The sequence below is a fragment of the Hydra vulgaris genome, chromosome 05 (assembly GCF_038396675.1).
Source record: "Hydra vulgaris chromosome 05, alternate assembly HydraT2T_AEP".
Classification (NCBI taxonomy): Eukaryota; Metazoa; Cnidaria; class Hydrozoa; order Anthoathecata; family Hydridae; genus Hydra; species Hydra vulgaris.
Genome location: NC_088924.1, coordinates 1589044 through 1596485, shown reverse-complemented (window position 1 = coordinate 1596485; position 7442 = coordinate 1589044).

Genomic DNA, 7442 nt, shown 5'->3' with positions numbered 1-7442 from the left:
CAGTTTGGCTTCCTTTCTTGGCTCTCCTTTGAAAACAAAAAATACGTTTTTGGAGTCTTTGTTGATTTATATAAGGTGTTTGACACAGTAAATCACGCTATCTTAATTAGAAAAATGGAAAAGTATGGGAAAGGTGCTGCACTAAACTGGTTCAAAAGTTTTTTACTAGACAGAAAACAATGCGTTATTGCACATGATAAAAATTTTTCAAAATTACTCAAAATAAAACGCGGTGTCCCCTAAGGTTCCATTCTTGCACCTCTTTTGTTTTTAATATACATAAACGATCTTCCTAAAGCCTCAAGTAAATTGGATGTCTTAATGTTCGCAGACGACACTAATTTATTTTAATGCTTCCTCATCAATTACAGAACTTTATGAAACTACAAAAACTGAACTTGAAAAAATAAACAGTTGGTTAAAATCTAACAAATTATCGTTAAACACAGAAAAAACCAAATACATTCTTTTTCATTCTAACCTTAAAAAAATACCACCCGATTTACCTTCGCTAAATATAGATACTAAAGAAATAGAGAGAACCCAAGCAACTACATTTCTTGGGATACTTATTGATGAGAACATCTCATGGAAATCACATATAGATATATTAAATACCAAAATATCAAAAAACATTGGTATCCTCTACAAAGCTAGTTCTATTCTGTCTCCTGATAATTTAAAGCTTCTATACTTCTTGTTTATACAAAGCTACTATATATACGCTAATGTTGCATGGGCGAGCACTCATAGATCCAAACTAACTACACTATATCGAAAGCAAAAACATGCTGCAAGAATAGTTTTTAATAAGGATAGACTCTCGCATGCTGAGCCACTTTTAAAAAATTTGAAAGCATTAAATGTATATCAAATCAATATATTCCAAAATTTGTTATTTATGCTCAAATATAAACTTGGACTTGCTCCTTCTTACTTTTCAAAGAATTTTTTCCAAAATACCAAAAATAGATACCATACCAGAGGAACGGGAAACTTCAACGTACCTTTTAAAAAAACAAATCTCTCGCACTTTTCCATTTCGTACCGTGGTCCTTATCTATATAATAAATTAATATCAAAAAATACTCAACTGGAAAAATCGAATAACTTAAATACTCTGAAAACGTTATTAAAAAGATCTCATTTTAAACACTAACAACTTTATGAACTTTTATTAACCCAAAAACATTTAAAACTATGTAAATCTAACTTTGTTCCGAAACTAATGTAAACTCTAATAACTCAAAAAACTCTAAATAACCCAAAAAACTCTAAATAACTCAAAAACAACAGCAATAACAAAAACACAAAAGCAAATAATAGGCTTATTTATCAACAAGCGAACGACTATAAATTACCTATTTAGCAATTTACCTATTTAGCAAATCGTGTACCTACTTATATTAATGTGTATTGAAATAAAATCAAAAAATTAAAAACTTCTTTTTGTGTGCATTCTTTGTTTTTTTGCATTTTGGATTTTTATTCTCATTCTGCCGAAAACCGATAACATTTTTTTGTTTTTGTTTTTTTATTTAAAAAAAAAAATAAATAAATAAACTTATTTAAAAAAAAAGCATCCAAAAATATTAGTAACGCATAGCGGTTTCTTGATGACAAGACCGTCGGTCTTCTGCAAGTTTTCCGCGTTCTTTGAAGTAATTTCTAATACTTTACAGTTTTACTTTATATATTTTTTTGTATAACGTAACTTTGTAATTTTTTTTTTTTTTTTAATTTTATTTACTCTGTAAAGATTCTATTATATTTTACGAATTTGTAAGGATTAAAGAACAAAAAAAATTTGAATAAAAAAAAAAAAAAAAAAAAAAAAAAAAAAATATATATATATATATATATATATATATATATATATATATATATATATATTTAATATTTATACTTGCTCTGTTCTTTTAAGAACATGAAGCACTCTATTTTGTAGAATACATTTTAAAGTTGTTTAAATATATATGTATGTGTATATATATATATCATATATATATATCATATACATATGTATATCATATCATATACATGTATAACATATCATATACATATATATATATATATCATATACATATGTATATATATATCATATACATATATAATATATGTATATATATATATATAATATATATATATATATATAATATATATATATATATATATATATATATATATATATATATATATATATATATATATATATATATATATAATATATATATATATATATATTTATAATATATATATATATATATATATATATATATATATATATATATATATATATATATATATATATATATATATATATAACAGTTGGTTACTAAAAATCATACATTCAAGGGCTATTACTCTTGTAGTTTTTAAGGTAGAGATTAAATAAAAATATCATTAAATAGACCTTTTAGTTATTTATTTATTTTAGTTAAGTTTGTCTCCATCCAGTGTGTTTCTTTAAATATGACTAATTCTAAGATGAGTTGACCCAAAAAAAGAATATACAAGGTTGAGGTCAATTTTTTTCAGACAATGGTTTATTCTTGTTTGTAGTTGCTTCACGTCTTTTTCTTGCCAGTTACCCTTATACACTTTGTCTTTCAAAATAGCCCAAAAGCCTTCGAATTGGCGACACTCTGGTACGACTGGTGGATTGTCAAATTTTAAGACAAAATTGATATTATGAGTCTCATAGCAGTTGGTCACGGTTTTGGAATAATTTGATGAGGCCAGATCCGGCCAAAATACATAATTACCATCAGCATGATAAGCATTGATGAATGGCACTAATATTCTCTTAAAACAATTCATCTTGTAGATGACTTGATTGACTGCAAGGCTGCTGGGGACAAAATATAGCTTGAAAATACCTTAGTAGAAGCGGCCAGCCAGACGAGCAGCTTGAGTTCAAACTTGGGTTTTTTGCAAAATTTTACAATTGGTGGAATCTTGTCTGTGTCACTAGAGTAGTAGGTGCTGTTTCCATTTATCGTTGAATGCAACAGCGTGAAGTAAGACTCATTGTAAAGAATGACCAGTTTTCCCTAAAAATTGCAATAAAGACGATCAAAGCTGGTCTTGATTCACTCATTCTGGGTCTCTAGTTGATCAAACAACAACAACAACAACAAGATATTTATTTTCCTTTTTAAATCATACAATATTATTATAATAATAATAAGTATAATAAGTATAATAATAATAATAATAATAATAATAATAATAATAATAATAATAATAATAATAATAATAATAATAATAAAAATTCATGACTCTATTGATTGTAGTGAGTAAAAATACTTGCTTAATAAAAAATATATATATATATATATAAAAATGGTAAAAATATAAAGTCATATAATAATGAGTAAATTAATTATAAGTATTTAATAATAATAACTAAATGATTGATAAGGATGGTGTCACTCAAACAGAATTCTGATCAAAGGAGTGACACCAGTTTTTAAATATAATATGATTAGTAATAAGTATACACACATAGAACATAAACAAAGTAAACATTTAAAAATCATACTTTGATGATAATAATAAAAAATAAACAAACAAGAAGTTAAAGATTATAGTTGTAGTAATCATAATTAAAAAAAATAAGAGTATATTTTAAATATTAAGTGAAAATCATGACAAGTTAAAATAAAATTGTTCTCAGAATTTTTTTAAATTGATTTTGTTTTAAATTAAGGAAAGTCAATATAGGTGTTTGGAGTTGTAGTTTTTTGAACTCATTCACTATGCATACAAGACACCCTCTTGTTCCATAAACAAATGCACTGATAGACAACAGAATGTTTACCATACTTCTGAGTTTTAAATGATGGTACACTAAGTTTTCCATTATATATGTTTCTAGTAGAGTATGTATGTATTATTCTACTTTCTGTAAAAAAAAGTATGTTATAGAAGAAAGTAAATTTTTATTAAAAGAGTAAAAAACGAAAAGAAGATTTTACAAACGCTGGAAAGGTTGGAATTATTAATTTTTTGAAAGATTCTGATGTGTCTGATTTAAAAGGTTGGAAGTTTATAATTCTTATGGGTTGAGAGGATGAGAGGACTTTAATTTTTTAATGTGATAGTTGCCATTTTGACCCCAAATTTGACAACAACTAAGATGCGATAAAAATAATGCACAGTAAATATTAGTGTGAATTTATCGACATAATGACGAATTATTGAATATGCGCTGTTAACTCGAGTTAGTTTATTGCGTAGCTCATCAATATGAAAATTCCACGAGAGATTGCAGTCAATCAAAACACCGAGATATTTAATAACTTTTGTAGGATATAACCGTTTATTATTAATTTGAATTTGAGTTTTAGAATTGTTGTTTTGATTGTGTTTTTTTCTAGAAGATGAAAAAAAGATTAGTTCAGTTTTTTTTGCATGCATAAAAATTTATTAAAAAACATATTAGGTTAGCATTTAACCAGTGAACAATACCTTTTAGATCTGAATTTATGTTTTTACATAGAGAATCATACGATTTGTTGATATGCAATAGGTTTGTGTCATCAGCAAAAAGATGAATTGACAATTTTGTAAATCTATAAAAATACCACAAACAAAATAACCAGTGTCAAGAGCTTTCCTGATTTTTTAAGTTATACTTTTCAATGCATGGCAGGTAGAATGTTTTGAACGAAAACCAAATTGAAATTCATTTAAACAGTTAAAAGAGTTAAGAAAAAAGTACACTCTAGAATACATAAGTTTTTTAAGAAGTTTACTAATGTTAGATAAAAGACAAATAGGTCTGTAGTTAGTACATAAAAGTTTAGAGCCATTTTTAAATATTGGAACAACACAATATAGTTATAGAACATTCGGAAAAGTCCCATTTACGAATGATATATTAAATAGTTTAGAAAGAATATTTGAAAATTCATAGCTAAAATCAATAAGAATGTTTGTGGGAAGGCTATTTGGGCCTATTGATTTTCTTGGCTTCAAATATAAATATATATATATATATATATATATATATATATATATATATATATATATATATATATATATATATATATATATATATATATATATATATATATATATATATATTTTGTGTGTGTGTGTGTGTGTGTCTGTGTGTGTGTGTGTGTGTGTGTGTGTGTGTGTGTGTGTATATATGTATATATATATATATATATATATATACTATAATAGCAAAAAATAAAATTTATTTAAAATATCTTTTTCTCTTTTAACCACTTAATGAACCTATTAATTTTCAAAAGTGTGTCAAAAACAAATCTATTTTTTTTTTTAATTGATTTTACTGTTTTAACCATGCAAAAAAGGAAAATAATAATAATTAATAAATTTTAATATATTTTAATAATTTATGACCTTCCTAATTGACCTTTGAAAACTTGCTCGACATATGTCGAGCATTGCAATATTGCATAAAATTCTTGCAAAATTCTTGAAAAATTGAAGTGAACCTAGTTCCAAACTTAATTTTCTCTATTTCTAAACAATAAAATATAAAGTTGATTTCAATAAATTTATAAATTTATGATTTTATTACTATCGTATTATCGTATATTTATTACTATCGTATTATCGTATCATTTATTACTATCGTGTATTATCGCACTCGTAATGTTGCCTTGCAACATTACGAGTGCGAGAAATACACGAATCTCCCTTGCATTGGTATTAGGAAAATCTCTATCGCCTTTCTGCAATGCATACCGATTTGTTTCAGTGACAATAATATTGATTAGTTCATCGTCAAAATATAAATTCAAAAAGTCTAATGCATTTCCATCAGCAGGAATATTTTGGTTGCCGAAAACAAATGGAAACCTAGGATGAGGTATCGTTGGTTGAGGTTCAATTTGCCATGCACGCACGTCTGCAAGCGTAGGCTCATCTTCTTCAGAATCATCGTCTGAGAAACCTTCACTGTCACTGGAATCACTCCTCTCATCGTCAGACGAACTAACATGAACTGAGTCGGTATCGCCCAATAAACTTCCTTCGTCACTGTCAGAATCCATCATATTTATAAGTAACACAAAAAATGGGCACAAATAATTCAACAATGCAGGTTACGCAACAGATAATTCATGCAAAATTATCAATCACTTAAAAAAAAGTCACGAAACAATGCAATGCACTTCCAACCGCCCATGTGTAAACACTGGCGCGTGGCAGTCATAAAAAGAAGAGTTTATCGTACAGGAAGCGCATCAGATATCATAATAACCAATCAGAAGCTTTGCTCGACATATAGCGAGCTAGCTCTCAAAGTATACCAATTTTTGGTAATGCTCGACATATCTCGAGCAAATTTTTTTTGGCTAAAAAAGTTTGCTCGACATATGTCGAGCAAATTCGTTAAGTGGTTAATAAATCTTTTCTTCTGATCTTTTTTATCTTTTTTTTTTCTTCCCCCTATGGATCTTTTTTTTCTTTTCTTTTATTATATTTAAAATTGATTTAAAATTAAGCAACATATAAACTAAAAAAAAAAAAACTTAACAAAATTGCAACGTATTTTAAATTTCTAAAACTTTTTAAAAACTTAAATACAAAAATTGTTTTTAATAAAATAATTAAAAAGGTATTTTAAATTTTTTTTTTTTTTAAATTTTTTTAAAACTTTAAAAAAAACTTAAAAAACTTAACTTAACAAAATAATAGACTTAATGCAATGTGACTTTTAAAGTTATTATGTTTTCTTTTTGTCTAATATTGGAAATTAGTATCTGATTTTAAATTTAAAACAAGGATTTATAAAACATAATGGGACAATAATTGATAATATTAGCTTGACTTTTAAATATTAAAACCATTCTCGTTAATTTTAGTTGGAAAATAACTTATAGGAAAATAGACATTGAGAATTTTAAAAACAAGTTGCAAAATTTGTGTCTGCTTTAAAGAAACTTAACTATTAATTTATACTCAAAATTCTTGGTTTAACTATTCTTAATGATTGAAGAAATAGAGGAGAAATAGAGGAATTATTATTACAAGTATAATTACAATAATTACATAAATTATTTTAAATTATTTTATTTAAATTGCCTCACTAATCAAAAACATCAATAATCAAAAACAATGAAAATTTAAATAAAAAAAAATTATTATTTGAAGATACACAAACTAATATAAAAAAAAATTTAATATGTATATAAGGGGCTTAAAAATGAATTTTTTGAGCCTTGAATATTGATATCATCAACATAGTTCACCATTTTAGCCACATCTTCTTCAATTAAAATAATACAAAACTCAGTAACGTGATCCTGCCCCATCGTTGAACAGAGTGAGTTTTTACAATAATTTTTTAAATCAAGTATACCCTGTTTCATATAAATTTTGATATAAGTGTACTTGGCCAGAGTTTTAATGATTTGTGATGACTGCGTCCAAATTTTCCCAGTTTGCCTTATCGAAAC